The 20,368-nt window shown below is 35.7% G+C and overlaps 1 long non-coding RNA gene across 1 annotated transcript; it reads left to right on the top strand.

Moving 5' to 3' along the window:
- The first annotated feature begins 8,985 nt into the window (after positions 1-8,985).
- On the top strand, positions 8,986-9,944 carry LOC140664275 (uncharacterized). The gene is made up of 3 exons (XR_012046425.1): positions 8,986-9,122; positions 9,237-9,726; positions 9,865-9,944. It is a non-coding gene; the product is annotated as an uncharacterized lncRNA (long non-coding RNA).
- Positions 9,945-20,368: the final 10,424 nt, after the last annotated feature.

The raw sequence follows: 20,368 nt of genomic DNA, 5'->3' as shown, positions 1-20,368 counted from the left end.
TCGGCGCGGAGAGTTGGTGTTGAGTGTACAGATGCAGTATAATGAAATAATAGTATGGAGTACGCTCGTGTGAGGTAGAATAGTGTTGAGGTGGAACTGTGTGAAATAGGATCGCGTACTGAAATAGAAACGAATATGGATATGGAAAAATGTGTTGGAGTGGAATAGTATTTGGAAATGGAATCGCAAGAATGAGGAGCACTTCTAGAGAAAGAAGTGCATCGCTCAAAGTCTTGAGTTAAAGTGTCGAATTTCGAGACTGTTCCGTTCTTTAGTTTGTGCGGGTCAAGGTTGAAGAGTGGGGTGGATGCGTAGAAAGGGTTATCTAAGGGTTCGGAATAGCGGGGGAGTCTCATGGTGGGAAGGCGGCTATTTACGATTAGCGTTTTTGAACTATCGGCTAGAGTCGGTAACAAATATAATAAATAACTTATATAATGAGTAACTTATCGGCTAAGATGTAGTCGGTAACTTATTACTTAGACTTAGATTATAGGTTTGGTGTTTTCTTAAAGCTAATGAAAAAATTTTTGGTGCTGGGACGTAACAATATGATAGTTTTGAGTTGGAAACTTTAGTTATTGTGCATGTTTACGTAGATTTCGCATTTATTTACAAGACATACCTTTTGTAATTATTTCTTTTGTAGTTATAGCTTTATTAATACGAAGCTTTGTTTTAAAGTGACTAGGCCAAATACATGTAAACGTATCTGCGTTGTACCATGTAGCAGGTATTAGCTGCAGACCATCATTAAATTCCGCAATGATATATTTTTCGTTATCCATTTCTGTGTTGCGCAAAATAAACGAAGATCATGTAGAAATTATGTATACATATTTTATTATAAAAATATGTATATTATGTTACGCACAAAATTATATTTCATGACATGGTGATTTATATAAATCTTTTACATATTTCAATTTTGTACCAATAACACAAATTTCTTTATTTTTTGTGTAACATTTATAATCAGAATATATTTACCGTTTTATAATAAGCAGCAATTATTAGAAAAATTTTTACAATTAATAGTAAATTTTTCATTTAATATTTTGAGATACTACAATTCAACATCAACGTTATCAAGTATTGGACCGTTCTTGTGTAAATTTGTACATGAATATATCTTATTATTATTATTATTATTATTATATTCTACAAATAAGAAATTACAATTTTCAATTTCATTATACCTTTTAATCAACTGTTGCAATGGCTTTTCATTTTTCCGTAACTGTCTTTTTATAAATGTCATAAAATTTTCGAAATTGAACGCACTAAAATTATCAAGTGGACCATACAGTCTTACATCAGAACATATACGTAAAAGATTATGCACATTATGCGATATGTACTGTTTATCGTATAATATTTCAATCGACTCACAAAATAATGAAGCAAAGCTTCAGCAAAATTTTTAATTCTTCTTGACATAAATTTCGACGTGTAAGAATTGTTACAGCTACATGTAATGTGAGAAAATGAGTATATATTTTTTCTTGTAATATATTTCTTAATACAACAGGATTGATTATAATAGAAAATTTCTAAATTCTGCTGCTTTCCACTGCTTAACGTCTCTTATTGATCTAGGTCTTCTAACAAAATCAACCGGTGTAGTATTTCTAAGTAAAATCTGTAAATGTGATATTTTATTAATAACTCTTGCATTTAAACATATAGAAGTTGGACCTTTCGTCCACAGTAGTATCATTTTATCATAACTCCTAAACAGATCAAATGCATATAATCTAACGGAGTGTTAGTTATAGGTAAAAAATTGAGAACATTATGTAGAATAGAAACACTAATTTGAAAATCTTTATAGGTATTAATCACAAATAACTCATCTGTTCTTAAAGTATTGTTTTCTTTTTACATGGAAAGCAGAGTCTATTATTTATATATTTGCCCTTGATTAAACCACTGTTAAACCCGGTATGACTTTTTATAGATAATGTAAAAGATTTGACAGGTGCATCGCTTTATTAAAGCAAATAATGAGACTTTAATAATGTCTTCGTTATAAATATAACCATTAATAATTAAGTCGTTAACTTAAAGGTGCAAAAAAAGAAAAAAAACATTAGCATTATTAAGTTTCTGATATCCAAAGTATGCACCAACAAGATACTGTCACATTTACAGTTAATGTGTGATGCCGTTCCCACGAATGGGAAAGGCCCGTGCTACCTCGCCCTTTCAGGCATACGCCACATTTTTACATCCACTGTCTATCGGAACCGCCCCGAGACGGGCGATGGAAAAATCCAGTAGCGCCTGCTGGTTCGTGTGTGCAGGATGGACAGTTTGGCCACGACGAATAAGCCCATCCTTCCTTCCTTAGGGTGACATAAACTCCGCCGGCTGGCATTCGCCACTATCCGACTCCTTCACCCCGCTATCTTATCCGTCGTGCCCACGGGGACCACGAGGAGGCCTGTCCATTTGCATCCCGACCTGGATGAACGCTTCTGACCCTGTCGGGCGAAGGGAATAGTGGGATAGGTGGGCGTAATAAGGTAAATGGAGTCCTACCTAATTTTATCTAACGCGACGCGAACGCTGCTCGAGAGCGTGGTTGTCCCGAGAAGATTACGGGCTCACACCCCCATACCCGAAGGCTCCGACCTCTTCGGTTGAACAACGCGCCTACCTAATATTTAATCTACGTTTTGTATCCCTTCAGCCAGAGGGATTCTCGGCAAAAATCGGTGAATACGGAAAGGGCCTCTGGGTTTGACACGAAGAAGCGTGCCACATCCGGCCACTGCCATTCACCTTCCGGTACGACGCTTCGCAGTATCTCTCTCTGCGCGTCAAAGAGGGGACATTCCAGCAAGAAGTGCTGGACTGAATCAATTCCGCCTCCGCAAATGTCACATTTACAGTATATTTTGAAAGAGCATCCGCATTAGTATTTTGTTTCCCTTCTTTATGTAGAACTTCGTAATCGTATTCTTCCAGTTTTAATCGCCAACGCATTAAACGAGATGACGGATCTTTAACATTAAAAAAGCCAAACTAATGGTATATGGTCAGTAATTATTTTAAATTTTTTACCATATAAGTATGGTCGAAAATGCTTTGTTACCCATACGATGGCTAAGAGTTCTTTTTTCGTAGTGTCGTAATTACGTTCTGCTTTATTGAGCGTTCTAGAAGCATAGACGGTTGGAAGATCATTTCCTATCTTTCCTTGTGATAAAATTGCACCGATTCCTTCATCACTAGCATCCGTAGTTAATATAAATTCTTTATTAAGATCTGGATATTGCAAAATAGGCTCACTTGACAATAATTGTTTAATTTTTTCAAAATTTATTTGCTATCGCATTTCCCATTTAAATGGTATATTTTTCTTAAGAAGTGACGTAAATGGATGAGTAAGCGAGCTAAAATTTTTGATAAAACGTCGATAATAAGAGAATTGTCTAAGTTCTTTATGATTTCTTGGAACGGGATATTGTTTTACTGCTTGCACCTTTTCTGGATTAGGTTTTACCCCTTTGTCTGAAATTATATGGCCTAAATAAATCAATTCCTTTTTGAAAAATTCGCATTTATCTGGTTGCAAGCTAAGACCGGCTTCTCTTAATCGTTCAAAAAGTTGATTAAGTGTTTATGTTCTTCTAAAGATTTCGCATAAATGACGATATCGTCTAAATTGTTATAGCCCCAGAAAAGGCTATATATTTAATTAATGAATATATATATATATATATATATATATACATATAATTATAAAGATGCAGGAATGCATCGCGACCGAAGCGATAATCGCGCGAGTCGCTGACGCAGCGAGCCACGCGCACCCGAGACCGAGCGCGAACGCGAGACCGGAAAGCGCTCTCGGAGACGCACCGGAAAAATGTCGCCGAATTGCAAAAAGTACAAGCGAGGAAATTTGATTTTGAACTTCCTCGCCTGCACTAAAACGCGAATTCAGCAACATAACCATATTTGGTCATGTTGCTAAGGGACCCTCTCCGAAAAACCATGCAGTTCGGAGAAAAGAACAGCACCCGCCGCGATGAAGCGACGGGCAGTCGTAAAAGAGATTCTAACGAGTAATAATCGTCACGAGCAGCTGTTGACCAGATTCAACAGAGTCATACGCGAATAACTAAGAGATATACGCGCGTCGGAGATAAGTCATCGCGTATCAGACTACCTGTGCGACAGAGCATACGAGAGATACCGCTCTCTCACTTTAACCGATAATAAACGCGAGTGACATAACGTTCGCTGGGAGCAGTGACTTAATATCATACCAGAGAAATATCACACTATAGACAATAAAAATGTTATTTATTATATATAAATAAAGAGGATACACGATATTGCAAAGGAAGAGAGATTAAAATAAAAAGAGGCCACTGCCCGCCGTATCCCCGGCCTTCCCTGAACGAATCCTGAAAAAACTCTGTGCCCCCTCACGGAGGCACAACAAAATAAACAAAACAAACATTTCCTTGTAAACCTGCTAAAACATAATCCATTAAACGTTGGAATGTTGCAGGGGCATTCTTTAATCCAAAGGGTATCTTTTTATATTCAAAATGACCGTTAGGTGTGCTAAAAGCTGTTTTTATTGAATCTTGCGGACTCATCGGAATTTGGTGAAAATCCGACGCTAAATCGAAACACGAAAAATATCTTTTCCCAATTGATCTAAAATGTCTGTTATATTAGGCAAAGAATAAGCATCGCCGATAGTTTTATCATTTAATTTACGAAAATCTATCACTAATCTCCATATTTTGTTACCATTAGCATCCGCTTTCTTAGGTACCAACCATAATGGTGAATTAAATGATGAAAGAGACGGTTGAATAATATCTTGTTCAAGTAATTTGTTAATTTGTTGTTTAATCTCTTCCTTGTGAATAGGTGGGTATCTATATTGTTTAACGGCTATAGGAGCGTTATCCGTAGTAGGGATAGAATGTGCGATTCGATTTGTTCCTTTTAATTTATCTCCCGGTAAATGAAATATGTCGTTATAATTTTCTATCGTAGGTAATATAGAAAGTTGTTCTTCATTTAGGTGATTTAATTTTAGATTTTCCTTCAATAGTATTAATCTATCTGTTAGATTATTTGAGATCACCAAATTAATTACGCACGCAAGGCTGTCCCTCGGGCTCGTGTTGATTAACACTGGCTCTACGTCAATTATGGGTGTCTCGATATTCAATTCTTTTTTTGTCGTGTTAATTACATATGTATGTATATTACCGTTAATTACTTTTACGATGCTATCTATAAGAAATACGCCGTTTGATATTTCTTGTCGATTTATTAATCCGTCATTAATATTATTTTTTTTTAGCTTTAATTATACATGGGCATATGCTTCTAGTCGATAATGTTGACATATTACTATATTCTAATAAATATACTTTATTATTTCGTATAGTAACCGTTTGTTTTTCAAAGTCTATTTTTGCATTTTCAAGACGTAAAAAGGTTGATCCGATAATTCCTTGTTCTGTCAATGGAAATTTACTCGGTACTACGTGAAATTCATGATTGCCGTTTTCTGAATTTAGATGTACAGTTCCGAGAATTTGTTGTTTTTCTTTCGTTATGCCCTGTATTTCGACTTTTCTATCTTGATATACTAATGTGTCTCGGAGCAAGGCATTCGCTTTAATAATGTTCGCTTTAATATGTTTATGTCAGCACCCGTATCTAATAAGAATTTGTCCGTTAGATTTCTGAGCTCGCCGAAAGGGATTGAGATGACGCTTCGGGAATTTGTTCGGATTGTGTATGTTCGAGCTCTGTTTTGATCAGGTGGATCGGATTTGCACGGCTCAATGACCCTAGCGTTGCACGCCTGTCGCTTGGCCTTGATAGTTTAAATTATTGTTAGGTTGATTATTACTATTATTATATTATGGCGATAATTATTTGAATTACCTGAACTATACCGATTATCGTTATTTTGCTCGTTATTTATTTGGTGTCTATTGGTTTGTACATTAAATCTATTTCCAGAATTATTGTCGAAATTTTGCACAGGATTAAATTCACGTCTATTATAATTATATTGAAAATTTGGATTTGAATTTCCGTTTTGGTTCTGTGTATGAAAAATTTTTCTCCTGCATTCATTTTTAGAATGCCCAATTTTTTTACAATAATTACAAGTTATAGTTTGAACATTAGATTTATTAACTTTAAATCTTTCTGCGTGATATTGTGATTTTCGTATGAATCTAACTGCACTTTCTATTGCTTCTTCTAATGTATTAAATTTCTGTGCTAAGAGATGTTGTCCGATATGTTTGTGTAATCCGCAGAAAAAGTTATCTATTAATTTATTAATAGCAAAAACTCTTAATCCTGTTCTTGCTGCTGGATCAGGATAATTAGAAATTGCAATAATCATTTCAGAATTTAATTTCCTTACTTTGGTAATATAATTTTCAATGGATTCATCTCTATTTTGCCTGAGATTATTTATTTCGAGTTCCCAATGATCAAAAGTTTTGCTATTGCTGAATTCTTTTTCCAACGCGCTACATAATTCGTCGAGATTCGTTATCGTATATAAGGATCTAACTAGTACGGCTTTGCCTGTTAATTTTGTTTGAAGGATTGCTCTGAAAAAGAAGGTTCTTTCGACCAGTTCGACTAATTCGAGAATTTCTTTACAGTCGGATATAAATTGATATGTTGGGATATTTTTGCCGTTAAAAACTGGTAAAAGTGTTAAATTATTCCGAACAGAAAAATAACTATTATTTGACGAAACAGAGGATCTACGACTGTGGCTCGTCTCGTCTTGATTTTGCGTAAAATCTGCCGCTTGATCGTTTATGATTATCGATTTTACCTTAATGTAAATTTAAATTCTAAGCTGCTGTGTTTCTTAAACTACTATTTTCTAAACTACCTTCTTCGGAACTATCTGTATTATAATGCGTTTTAGGATTTCTTGTAGTTCATTAGCTTACAGTAATACGGCGTATAAAATCATTGCTGGGGACTGAGGAATGTTTGATGCTGCTCCAAGATGCTGTTGACTCGAAGTCCGATGAAGTAGCCCTTTTACGTGTCGGCTATCCACGGAGTTTCGTTGTCGTTCTCTCGGAAAGGTTCCGGGATGCTTCGTCTTCTTCTTTGCTCGTTGTATTGTATTTCCGCAGCGTCTGCCTGACCTTATACCTTGTATATTAAGCAGTTATTTGCCAAGGTTTTATTGGTGAGTAGATTACGAAATTATTGCACCTATTGCTGCACTTGTTAAACAGGAACAGTTAGCGTTAGTCTTCGGTCTTCTACCTCAATGTTGCGCTGTACGGCTTGTAAGGTTTTCTTGAATTCAGACTTCTCCGCTCGTATTCTTCTTTCGTGCTTTATTTCGACTTCATACTTTATGTAAATAACGAAGTGAAAATGTTGGTAACGATTTGTCTTCTGGATAACTGGGTACCGCTGCCACCAATTGTTACGTGCTGAACGTGTAATGAATAAAAAGGTATAGTTATCTAGTTACAAGACTTTATTTGGCGCAATGCTACAAGTCGAAGGTGTTTTCTCAGAGAGAGACGACTTAGAACTGACTACTTTTATATCGCTGGACCTTCATTCTCGGAGGTCCCCACATGCAGATAAAGTCGTGTGGCATCTCAAAGTGATGCGCTTATCGCTTAACCGAAAGAGATATCTCGCGAAAAAATATTAAGAGTGTCCTGTGGCTTATGCACATCTAGCGTGAGAAACTGCTGTCTCTTAACAAGATATCTATTCGTGAAATATTTGCGTGGGAAAGTTGCGGTACGTAACACTTTCCATATGAAAAGAAAACAATACTTTAAGAACAGATGAGTTATTTGCGATTAATGCCTATAAAGATTTTCAAATTAGTGTTTCTATTCTACATAATGTTCTCAATTTTTTACCTATAACTAACACTCCGTTAGATTATATGCATTTGATCTGTTTAGGAGTTATGATAAAATGATACTACTGTGGACGAAAGGTCCAACTTCTATATGTTTAAACGCAAGAGTTATTAATAAAATATCACATTTACAGATTTTATTTAGAAATACTACACCGGTTGATTTTGTTAGAAGACCTAGATCAATAAGAGACGTTAAGCAGTGGAAAGCAGCAGAATTTAGAAATTTTCTATTATAATCAGTCCTGTTGTATTAAGAAATATATATTACAAGAAAAAATATATACTCATTTTCTCACATTACATGTAGCTGTAACAATTCTTACACGTCGAAATTTATGTCAAGAAGAATTAAAAATTTTGCTGAAGCTTTGCTTCATTATTTTGTTAAGTCGATTGAAATATTATACGATAAACATAAATACATATCGCATAATGTGCATAATCTTTTACGTATATGTTCTGATGTAAGACTGTATGGTCCACTCGATAATTTTTGTGCGTTCAGTTTCGAAAATTTTATGACATTTATAAAAAGACAGTTACGGAAAAATGAAAAGCCATTGCAACAGTTGATTAAAAGGTATAATGAAATTGAAAATTGTAATTTTAATTATTTGTAGAACATGATAATAATAATAATAAGATATATTCATGTACAAATTTACACAAGAATGGCCCAATACTTGATAACGTTGATGTTGAATCGTAGTATCTCAGAATATCAAATGGAAAATTTATTAATAATTGTAAAAATTCTTCTAATAATTGCTGCTTATTATGAAATGGTAATAATATTCTGATTATATAAATGTTACACAAAAAATAAAGAAATTTGTGTTATTGGTACAAAATTGAAATATGTAAGATTTATATAAATCACCATGTCATGAAATATAATTTTGTGCGTAACATAATATACATATTTTTATAATAAAATATGTATACATAATTTCTACATGATCTTCGTTCATTTTGCGCAACACAGAAATGGATAACGAAAAATATATCATTGCGAAATTTAATGATAGTTTGCAGCTAATACCTGCTACATGGTACAACGCAGATACGTTTACATGTATTTGGCCTTGTCACTTTAAAACAAAGTTTCGTATTAATAAAGCTATAACGGCAAGAGAGATACTATGAGAAAAGTCAGATTGAAAGGAGTTACCAGTAAAAATTTTTGGCATTGCGAGTAAGTGAATAATATAAAACATAAATTTGTATATATTATTAGTTACATGTAATATTGCATATATTATTAATAATTTTTATAACTTCTTTTACACTTTTATTTTATATTATTCAGATACTTACGAAGAAGGTATACAAAAATTAATTTTGGCAGAAGATACATCAAATAATGATACAGGTCTCGCTTCAAATGAATTACAAGAACGAGAAAAAAAGAAGACGTATAAGAACCAAAAAAAATATTTATCTTTCTCTTCTGAAAAAAGATGTAGATTTCTTTAAAGAAAAATAGTGTTACGCAAGAAAAAATTCTGCCAGCTCTTCCACAGAAACAAAATTTTGTGTTGTATGACAAAGAGTTACAGAGTACATCTAAACATATTGGAAGAAATATATTAGACGAAAACATATTGTTTAATGTAGAAGCAAAAACGATGAGCATTAGCTACAATTTATTAACGTTATATGATATTTGTAAAAAAAATACTAATACTTAGTTTCTTTTCAGATATTAATAATAACAACAAAATTGTTACAGATAGTACATCTTTTATAAAAATAAAATTCTGCTTTACGTGTAGAAAATGAAAATCTATGTTTTTATGGTAAGTTTAAAAAATACTAATATTTTTATATATTTTTTATAAATAAAGAAGTATGCAAAAATATATTTGTTGCATAATATAGAAAACACAGGAATTATATTCATATTCTATAAACTAAATAATATTAATTTATTTTAGAATTTAAGGAACTAATCTTAGGAAAGTTAAATAGAATATTATTTAAATTGGACGATTGAAAATAAATTCGAATCTACTATGCATTGTGTGCAATAAACATATAAAAATTGCGCTTTACAAAATGTATTCAAAATATTCAATTGGTGGTCGAAGCATTATTATAAAGGTTTGATCAATCCATATTTATAATAAACTATTGTCAAAATACATATGCGTATATCTTTTTTTATCCTCTCCTTATAGCAAGTATTATATACCTTATCCTTGTATACATCTGTGTGGTGAATATTATATTACAGTACGTGATGCATTTTTCTGTTAGTTTGCATTTTTAGCAGACAATAGATGTGGAATATTTAACATCTTTAAACAAGTAGTCGATCAATGACAGCTGATTACGAACCGATCATAGTTCGTTTTAATGTTGATCGAGGTTTGTTTGATGTTGATCGACGTTCGTTTGATATATGATAGTGGTTCAAACATGGTTGAATCGATGTTTCAATCGATGTTGATCAATGTTCGATACAATGTCTGTTTAATGTTTATTTGATTGTGTCGTGATTCAATAATCGTTTTATTATAATTATCTGTATGAATACTGTGTAGAGCGACAGTTGTCTTTTTTATTACTGATTTTTATTATTTCTTTCTTCGCCTATTCTTTATAAAATGTATTCTGTGTATAGTTGGATCTACATTCATTCTGCTAAAGATGTTGAAAAATGCTGATTTAGATGAAACGTAATACTCGAGTTAGAAGAAGAACGGAGATGTGAGATTAAAATATATATTTGGGAGGAGTGTGTATCATAGGAGAGTTTGCGATCATCCTTGTGATAATCTTGTCATATCTGGTGAAGAAAACGAGAGCTTACGATCATCCTTGTGACATTCTTGTTATATCTGATAAAGAAAACTTTGCGCTCATGGATGACTTGATGAACATTTCGTCCGATTCGTCTGAATCGGATATAGAATCCTTATCAAATAATGCCATGTAATTTTTGCCCGTTTTGTACGAAAGATTAATGTATGAAATAAAACTATTAGTGGTGATCTATGAAGGAACGTGTATAACCATCCTTAATACGATCTTGTTATAGCTGATAAAGAAAATTTCGCGTTATGACTGTTGCACAAACTAAGATCTGTGTCTGAAAAATAAACTATTATTTTGCATGTGTGGTGATAAATATTTGAACTTATTATTTTTATAGACATTTCTTATGACTGTTTTTGTCAAAGACAGAAGAACAATATTACTTACAATGGGGCCTTTCATAAGAAAACTCGAAAAACATGTGAAGGAGACATGTAATCACTCTTGTTCGAGACGATGACAGTGAAACGAAGACTTTTTCACGAATATCGATACCAAAATTTATTCACGATCGAGAAGTAGGCATGCAAAATGTAGATGTGCAACATTTCACCCGCCAAGCTGAAGCTGTTGACTGTGTATGATTGCGATTATACAGAATGACCGGTCGATTTACAAAGAAAAATTTTCCGTCAAATTTGTAATAATTATAAATCACCTCTCGAGTATCCTAACAATGAACTTTATTCCAATGAACGCAGTTTTACTCGATTTGTGGATTCAGAAGATTGTTGGATAGATCAGTGTATCATACGGATGAAATATACAAAGCGAATAAGGGAATACGGATGTGGAACCAGTAGACGTTATCAATGTACAGAATTCAATTATGGTTGGGTAGCTGAATGTATCCGCGCTTGTACATATCTGCCGTGTGTGTATATATGTATCCCAACACGTATAAACAATAAGTGTTTAGAATTTATACTTTCGATGGCTTTTTACCATAATATTGAGACTGATTTTCCTGTCATTCATTGCATAATTCACCAAGAAGCATTATGTGAGAAAGTTGTAAAACTACGTACCGCAATGAAAATTGTAACAAAAATTGTTAATACAATTAAAGGCGGTCACAAATTTCTTTCTCATCGTAAGTTTCAACACTTTCTCGAAGAGCATAATGCAACTTATACAGATATACCTCTGTATTGTGAAGTTGGGTGGCTTAGCGCAGAAAAATGTTTAGAAAAATTCTTTGCAATAAGAAAAGAAATCTTCCTTTTCTTACAAGAAGAATTTCCTGCAAAATTTGATGAACTTAAATTTTTTCCGAAGATTTAGATCCTCTTTGTGAACTTGCTTTTATAACTGACATGACAAATCATTTAAATATTTTAAATTTGAAGCTGCAAAAGACCAATCAAATAATTTCGCAATTAGTTATGTCGATTTTTTTCGCAAAAAGCTGCAATTATTTAAAAATCATTTAGAAAATAATATTTTTCATTTTTTTCCATATCGAATTCTATCTATCACTTTTAAAGACATTTTATCTTAATTTTCATTCGCAGTAAATTTATCTCTATCAACAATGTAAGCGTTATATCTTTTCTTCTCCAGACAATCAGATTATTATTAATGCCGCCTATCTAATATCGTTTAAGCGTCCGAAACCTGTCCGCGCGTGAAATTATAGTCAAAGAAAAGTTCTATTAACTAATGTTATAATCCTAATAATATTGTAGATCCACATTTTCGTATACAACCGCGTGGCAGTGTGTTCCCCAGTGGTTCCTGTAACACATAATAATTTAGTGAAGTGAGAACGTTGTCGTTATTATTAAGATATATTCATGTGATCATTAATCATATTGTGTACGTGTAATTTACTCGAAATATACATACCTGTGTCAGTTCGCGGCCCCTGTCCATTCCGGGCGTCGGTCATCTTCTCGGTGTCAATTCTTCTCGCCATTAATCTCTCGTGTCCACACACCTGTAAATATAGAGACAAGCTTTCTATTCTAATTTTAATACTGAAATTATCGGGCTAATTAGTGCTACTTATCTGATGAGGTCATCCTTCCTTCACGCCTACATCGGGCTCTCTCTTTCTTCCTGTGGCGACGCGCGCCTCTCCCAGGGCGTTCCGGTTATCCTGCGTCGGTGCGCGCCTCCTCCAGGGCGTTCTTGTATTCCTTATAGCTTCTTCTTTTATTTTTTTTCTCTTTTCTTTTTCCTTATCCGCTCACCTGTGGCAAGGTCCGCGATGTCCGCCTTGACATACCCAGAGCCTTAGATATCTGTAACATATAATTGAAGAGATTAATATTTTATTCGGACGTCTTCGTAGGGAGTGTCGTTAGACAGAGAGCGATAACCATCCTTACCTAAGTCCTTACCTAGTCTCGATTCGGTCGAGAATCCCTCCATCCTGCGGGTTAGGAAAGGGTTCGCGGAGAACTCGCGGGGAAGGATCGGTCGACAACGAAAACCCTCGTCGGAGGCGGCTCACTTTCCACCCCGAGACTTGATTGTCTTCCGTGTTCTGGATGATCTGGATACGGGGGAATTTACTTGCGGCAGTGGCGATCGTCGAGAACGCTCGACCGAAGCGGAGTACTCTCCACTCGCAGATCGTTCCTGCTACCAGAATAATAATAATACACATGTATTGTAACAATAGTTTATTATAAATATGGATTGATCGAACCTTTATGATGATGATTCGACCACCAATTGAATAATTTAAATACATTTTGTAAAGCACAATTTCGTACATGTCTATCACAACGCAGAGTAGCATCTAATTTATCTAAAGCAGGAACGTCATCATAGTCGTTATCCAATGTCTCGATAATAAGATCGATTCTCTCATCGTCTTCCAGTAAATTTGCCAACCATTCTCGTTTTTCATGTCCTTTGACATACACTCGAGAAGATGCATCTTTCAACGTCACGGCGTCGGTGATTAAACTTTTGGCCCTGTAGTACGGAATGTTTCCATTTTCCCATTGCAGATTGTGATGTTTTCCAATCAACCATGCAACTTGAAATCTCTCAGATCTCTTGAGCAAACGGAATGGTGTAAGACTCGTAAAAATATAATGAGAGAATACAGAACCCTTTGTCAGAATCGCAATTTCTTTCACAATAAACTTTCCTCCAACGATAAATCCTTGCAGATCCATAAACGTTGGCACAACCATAATGAAAGGATATTGGCGAGAACTACGACGGACGACTAATGTCGATCATCGAGTATCGCTAATTTTATAATGTTATAATGTTATAACATTGGAGGGGATTATTCCTGATTCATGTAATTTTGCGGACAACATTTGTCAACGGGTTACATTCGACAATGTGATCGTATAAGATGAGGCAATATGCGGTAATATTTGCGGGTACGTCTAGCTTACATTCAAATTCTATTCTTACGTCCACGGTAGCATTTTTGACAGACTCATTTTGTCGCGAGCAGTCAATGACCGTGAGAGGACCGCACTCTAGAAATTTTGCCATGGTAAATAATACATTATCGTTATTGCATCCGTAATAAGATTTACGAAAACTCGCGTACATGTCGAATAGGATAACGTATCTCTTTTTATCAAAATCCAAATTTAAATCATCATACAGATAAAAATCAAAGTTAGATAGAGTTTAACGTTTGTCAATTTGCAGTCGTCGAATTTGGTAATATCTTTCGACGCGACATTTTTTCTATCAGTCTGTAATGCAAAGATTACGTATCGCGGTTTCTCCAGCTGAGAGGCAGTTTTCACAGTCCACGAATGCTTGGTCGTACTGTGTAGCAAAGGAAATTCGTATAGCTCCCACAAGCGGAAACTCATGTTCAAGTATTTACCGCTCTCCAACGCTCGTAGCAAGGACAGTTTACTAATTTCGTTCAATATTACGTGAGGCATACGCCATTGTATTTTGTGTAATTCAATCTCAGCTTCAGCAGCCTGAGCTCCAAATAGACAATTGTTGTCGTTGCGTGAACGTATTAGAATCAATTCATGACGAGCGTTAATCACAACGCGCTTATAAGCCTCGCAAAATCCAAGCAACAGGTTGAGCGGCACGCAAAAATTGATGTAACCTTCACCATTATTTGCAACTATATTCCACGCAGCATTGTGCAAGATTTTACTTGTCTTGTGTGTAAGGGAAATGTAGTTTTTAATCGTGCAAATTATTCCAACGTTTCTGTTGCGATCAATTTCCACACCGTTGAGTTCATATCGAAGTTCATCAAACATGAATGCAACACAATTATTTCCCAATATCATTAGTTCATCCTTTTTCCCTTATCGTCAATTTTCCTTCGACGTAAAGGAAACTCTCGCACGGCAACGTGTACAAATCCTGATGCTGTATAGGTATCCGTATCTCATCGCTATATCCAAGTGTTGTATTTGCGTATGGATTGTACGTATGAGTTTCAATTTTTACTATATGGTCGTCAAAGATCGGTTCGTTTCCAATGTTCAAAATGTCAATCATTCTTTCAATTATTTCGTACGACAAATCCCAAAGACTTTAAAAATTCACGATTCAACGCTGAGCTTCTTTTTAGCGTAACCAGACATCTGATTATTGTCACCAGACACTGCTCGCCTCCTCGCAAAAGTATTGTCCCTCGTAAAAATATTGTCTCTCGCGTGCTCCGTTTCATTCAACACGAGCATACTATTTTTGACGTTGTCGTACGTGCAATCGTACGGTAATTTCCTCTCCTCGAAAATCGAGCAATCGACCCTCCTGATCCACAACACGTATCGTTAAATCAGTAATGTTTCGCACGACGATCGGTAGATAAATAATTTGCGCGGGCGTTTCCGATATCTTATATCCTGGTGGTACGCTCGGAGAAAATTCATGTATCGTGTGTACACGCTTACTATTGCTATATGCACCAGCGGTCACACTGCATTCTATACGAATAATCTTTACGTTAATAATATTTATCGGCTGATTCGTACTACTTCCGCGGCTGCAATACACGATTGGAGAATCCCAACAACGATCCTATGTTGTTAGGCTTATTAAAATTTATTCTGTATATACATTTAATTTCACTTTTCAACGTATTATGATTAGCGCAAATCACTATTGGATATTTCTCATCATTGTTATTAACAATGTTGTGGGAATCGTATTGTAAAATTGCATGCGTTAGATATTCATTTATACCATGCAATTCGTACGATCCTTCGGGAATCGTAATTTCCGTGTCGTCGTTGTCAAAGTAAAATTTATTATTCGAGGAATTCACGTTCGGTATCGTATGATAAGTTTCAAAATCCGTTAAACCAAGTTCGTAATCATCATCGTTCAAATCTATGGCTGGAAAGTAGCTTACGGCAAGAATGCTACTCTTACCAGTCAACGTAAGTGTCAGTGACATGTCGAATACTGAGTCACGACAGTAGAATGTTAGGCTTTAAATTTAATCGTTTGAAGAAATTGTAGACACAATTGTCCGCAAATACTCTGATTATAATTTTGATAAGACGCATGATTGTATTCAATTTTTGTTACATTCTGTCCAAAATATTGCACCAATTCTTCGGGCGGTTGAAGATTTCCAAAACTGTCAAAATACACAACATTATCTCCCCTCTTTGCATATGCTACCCAATGAGTACCAGGAGCCTCAACGTCGTCTAAATTGACAATGTAGCTCTCGTTTCGTCGCACGCCGCTTATCGGTAAATTATTGCGCATGAAAACACCTCTAAAGAAAGGAATGCGCATACGTCTTATAAGTTGTTCCAATTGTACGTTAGTTGTTACACCCGCAGGCATTTTTAACGTTTTTTTAACGTTTTTTTTCTTAGCAGTCGTTGAGAACCACCGTCCACGCTTGTACGGAGCGAGATAAAGTCCACGACCTTCCATAGCACGATTGTGACGTTGCATTTCTTCGAATTGGCGTTGCGCGGCCTTGCTATCGTTTACAGCCTTTGCGATTCCCGCTGCTCCACCAGCCAAAGAACCGACTACTCCCAACAATGGTAAAATCGGTAAAATACCACCACGCTTTGCTATTGGAAGTATTCGTTTTTTCAACATTTTTTTCTTTTTGAATGATTTTTTCATCTTCATTCCCATACCAAATTTCGTTTTTGCCTTCATGGCCGTCCAAACAGTCGTAGCAGCCGCTCTTTCACCAAGAGTCGAATCCCTCGCGGTAATACGTTCCCGCGCCTTCACAGCTAGTATACGATCCGCAACGTGTCGTTCGCCGAGGTCGTTGCTTCGCGAGTAAGCTATATCGTGGTCGCGACACGCAGCGTCCAATGGATTGATACCTCGATCGCCTCTAGCCAATTTTTCTTTTAAACGACTTCCCGGTCCGCAAAACTGATATCCAGGAATATGTAATTCGATAGGAAGCGCGTTTATCGCACGATTCAATAGACCACTACCTCTTATAATTCTCGCTGACATTCGTAGCAGTCTTTAATAAATGGTGCTGGACCGTCGATATGTGTTTACTGCCACGGTAAATTATAATGTCGCAAACATCTACGATATCATTGTACTTCAGAATCAGCCTTTATATGTTCGGGAAGTTTGTCCCACAGACGTTCCACGTAGCGGCTAAACTGTCTCAATAAAATAATCTTTGGTATATATTGCAACTGTTCAGAGGTAAGCTCGAAAATATGACTGTCGTCCGACAGATGAAAAAACATTTTCAATACTGAGCGATTTCGATTCGATGCACATCTATAAATAGGTCTCATGACTCATTCTCAAAATGCGGTTTGTGCGGCAAGCGACGATAATCAAAGTTATAAACTTTGATAATAGACTAATGCTTGAAAAAGAAATACGCAAGCATGGAAACATGTTACCAATTACTATACGAGGTATTATTTGCGGTCCTTCAAATTGTGGTAAGACTAATGTATTGATAAGTCTAATTGAAAGTCCGTACGGTGTTCGCTTTGAGAACTTGTTATTCAAAATCGCTTCAACAACCGAAAAATCAATATTTATTGACACCGATAGATGAAATTGGTTATTCCACATTTTCTAATAATAGTGAAGTCGTTGCTCTAAGCGAGGCGCTTCCGAATTCCATTTTTATCTTTGATGACGTGGCGTGCGATAAACAAGATACGATAAGAGAGTACTTTGCAATGGGTCGACACTCGAGCGTCGACTGTTTCTATCTTTGTCAAACGTATGCCAAGATATCCAAGCATCTTATACGCGACAATGCGAATCTGTTGATTTTATTTCAACAGAATAGTACAAACCTGAAACATGTGTACAACGATCATGTAAATACTGACATGTCATACGACGATTTTCACGCATTATGCCAGAAATGCTGGCAGCACAAGTATGGATTCGTAGTTATTGATAAAGACAGCTCGCTGACCAATGGACGATATAGAAAAGGATTTAATGAATTTGCAATACCGTAGAGGTTAGTCGCTGTCGACACATCAATCTAACAACGTCTACAAAATATCCATCATGATAAACAACAATGATGCTGATGATGAACGTGAAAAGATTGTGAGAGATTGCAAAAACGAGCGAATCAATTTGCAAAAAATATCACGCTTTAAAAACTGGTAAAATTGAGGAAGACGTCGCTTTGGAAACATTTTAAGTCGATCACTGAACCTCTAAAACAAATTATTGAGAATACCATCGATGTAGAATCTGATGCATCGAAAGTGGAGTCGTTTGGTATACCCAGAGAAGAAGAAGAGAGCATAAAGCAGAAACGATCAAACACTGACTTATGAAAAAAAATCAAATGGAGGACAAAAACGATCAAACGATTCATTGATAACTTCTACACCAAATCAATCAAAGCGAATGAAACAATCGACTCCGATAAAAGCTGTACAACAACCTCAAATAATCTTGTCTCCTTCCATCGAAGAAATTTTTGAGACCACACCCGAAACGGTTGTGACGTCGGTTCAACGTCAATTACAAACATCCGAGAGTCAGAATGTTGTGAGAACATCTTGTTTTGCTCGGACAAAGATATATCGGAGCAATTTTGGGTCAAGATGTAAATAACGAGATGGATTACGTATATGGTGTTAAATTTTCCGACAAAGGAATGATACTCGGCGATAAACATTTCGAAATGGATAAGAATGATAATATAATTATCAATGGAGTAAAATATGCGGGGACGCCGGGTCTCTACGAATTAATTTTCAAGAGAATTCCCGACGATGCTGTATATACAGAGAACGATATGCATAAATATAAAAGTATATTACTGGCGACAAACGCGCATAGACGTGATAGCAGTGTGCATAATCCAGTATTAGGTAACAAAGGATACAAATATAAATATATAATCGCTTCATTATTTCCTATCAAAAGAAAAATTGGAAAAGGTATAAACCTACCACGCACTATGACACTGAGTGAGAATAATATTGAATACGTGCATTGAAACGATCCCAACGAATTGGTAGATCGTTTGCGGCTGCTGGAAGCTTCACGTCGAGCAGCTAACAATGCTCATGGCAATGAAATTATGTCAATTATCCAAGAGTTTTGCGAGGCAGGTCTTATTATAAATTAAACATGTTGACGATACTAGTCATTCTGTCAAAACATTTCGTATTGAAATGTCAATTAATAAATTTGGAGTATCGCTCGGTACGTCGAATAATGCATACTATGAATGGAACGGATTACTAAGAACGTATGTGCGAGATAACACTCTGTGTCTGATTAGCGCCGGTTTTGACGCAAGGTTGCGCAAGATACGATGTGTAGCGCAACCGGAAGATGACAACGATGCTGCTAACAAACGGTACGTTGAAATGAGTGTTGAACTTTTGAGTAATAGACAGAAAGAAATTGAGGAAACAATTATTGCGCTCGAAACGCGCGTGCAAACGCTTCAGATAATGATGCATGAAATGCCGAAAATGCTTCAGACACATGTGCAAACTACATCCGACTCAGGAAAAGATACATAAAAAATTATACATGAACTTTTACATTATTATGAAATATGCCACGATCAAATATACAAGAAAAGAAAAACAACTCTGAAAAGCGAAACTCGTGGAAGAATTGCACGCTCCGAGAAAAAATTTTCTGCGTAGACGCGTCATAGTACGCGGATTCGATGATCTGTGGCAGGCAGACCTGGTTGAGATGCGTCTTTATGCACGAGTCAACAAAGGTTTCAATTACATACTTACTGTTATCGATGTGTTGAGCAAGTATGCGTGGGCCATATTGCTCAAAAGTAAGAGCGGAAACAAAATGTCTGAAACGATTGCGAAACTAATTCGAGATGGTGGAAGATGTCCGAAAAATTTTCAAACAGACAGAGGAAAGGAATTTTATAATGCAAATGTGCAAAAACTCATGAAAAAACATAACATTAATCATTATTCAACGTATTCCATCATGAAAGCCTCGATCGTGGAACGATTCAACCGCACTTTAAAGAACAATATGTGGAAATTGTTTACGCTAAATGGTAATTACAAGTGGATCGACGCTTTATCCCAACTCGTTGCAGAATATAACGCGCGAAAACATCACACTATCAATATGAGACCTATCGATGTCACTCCAACAATCGCTGATAGACTTTTAAATACAGTATACAACAATGTAAAAATTGCTGCTCCAGCGAGATTCAAAGTGGGTGAT

This window comes from Anoplolepis gracilipes, chromosome 3 (assembly GCF_047496725.1).
Source record: "Anoplolepis gracilipes chromosome 3, ASM4749672v1, whole genome shotgun sequence".
Lineage (NCBI taxonomy): Eukaryota > Metazoa > Arthropoda > Insecta > Hymenoptera > Formicidae > Anoplolepis > Anoplolepis gracilipes.
Note: the sequence above shows the minus strand (reverse complement) of the source record. Positions and strands in the feature narration are given on the sequence as shown.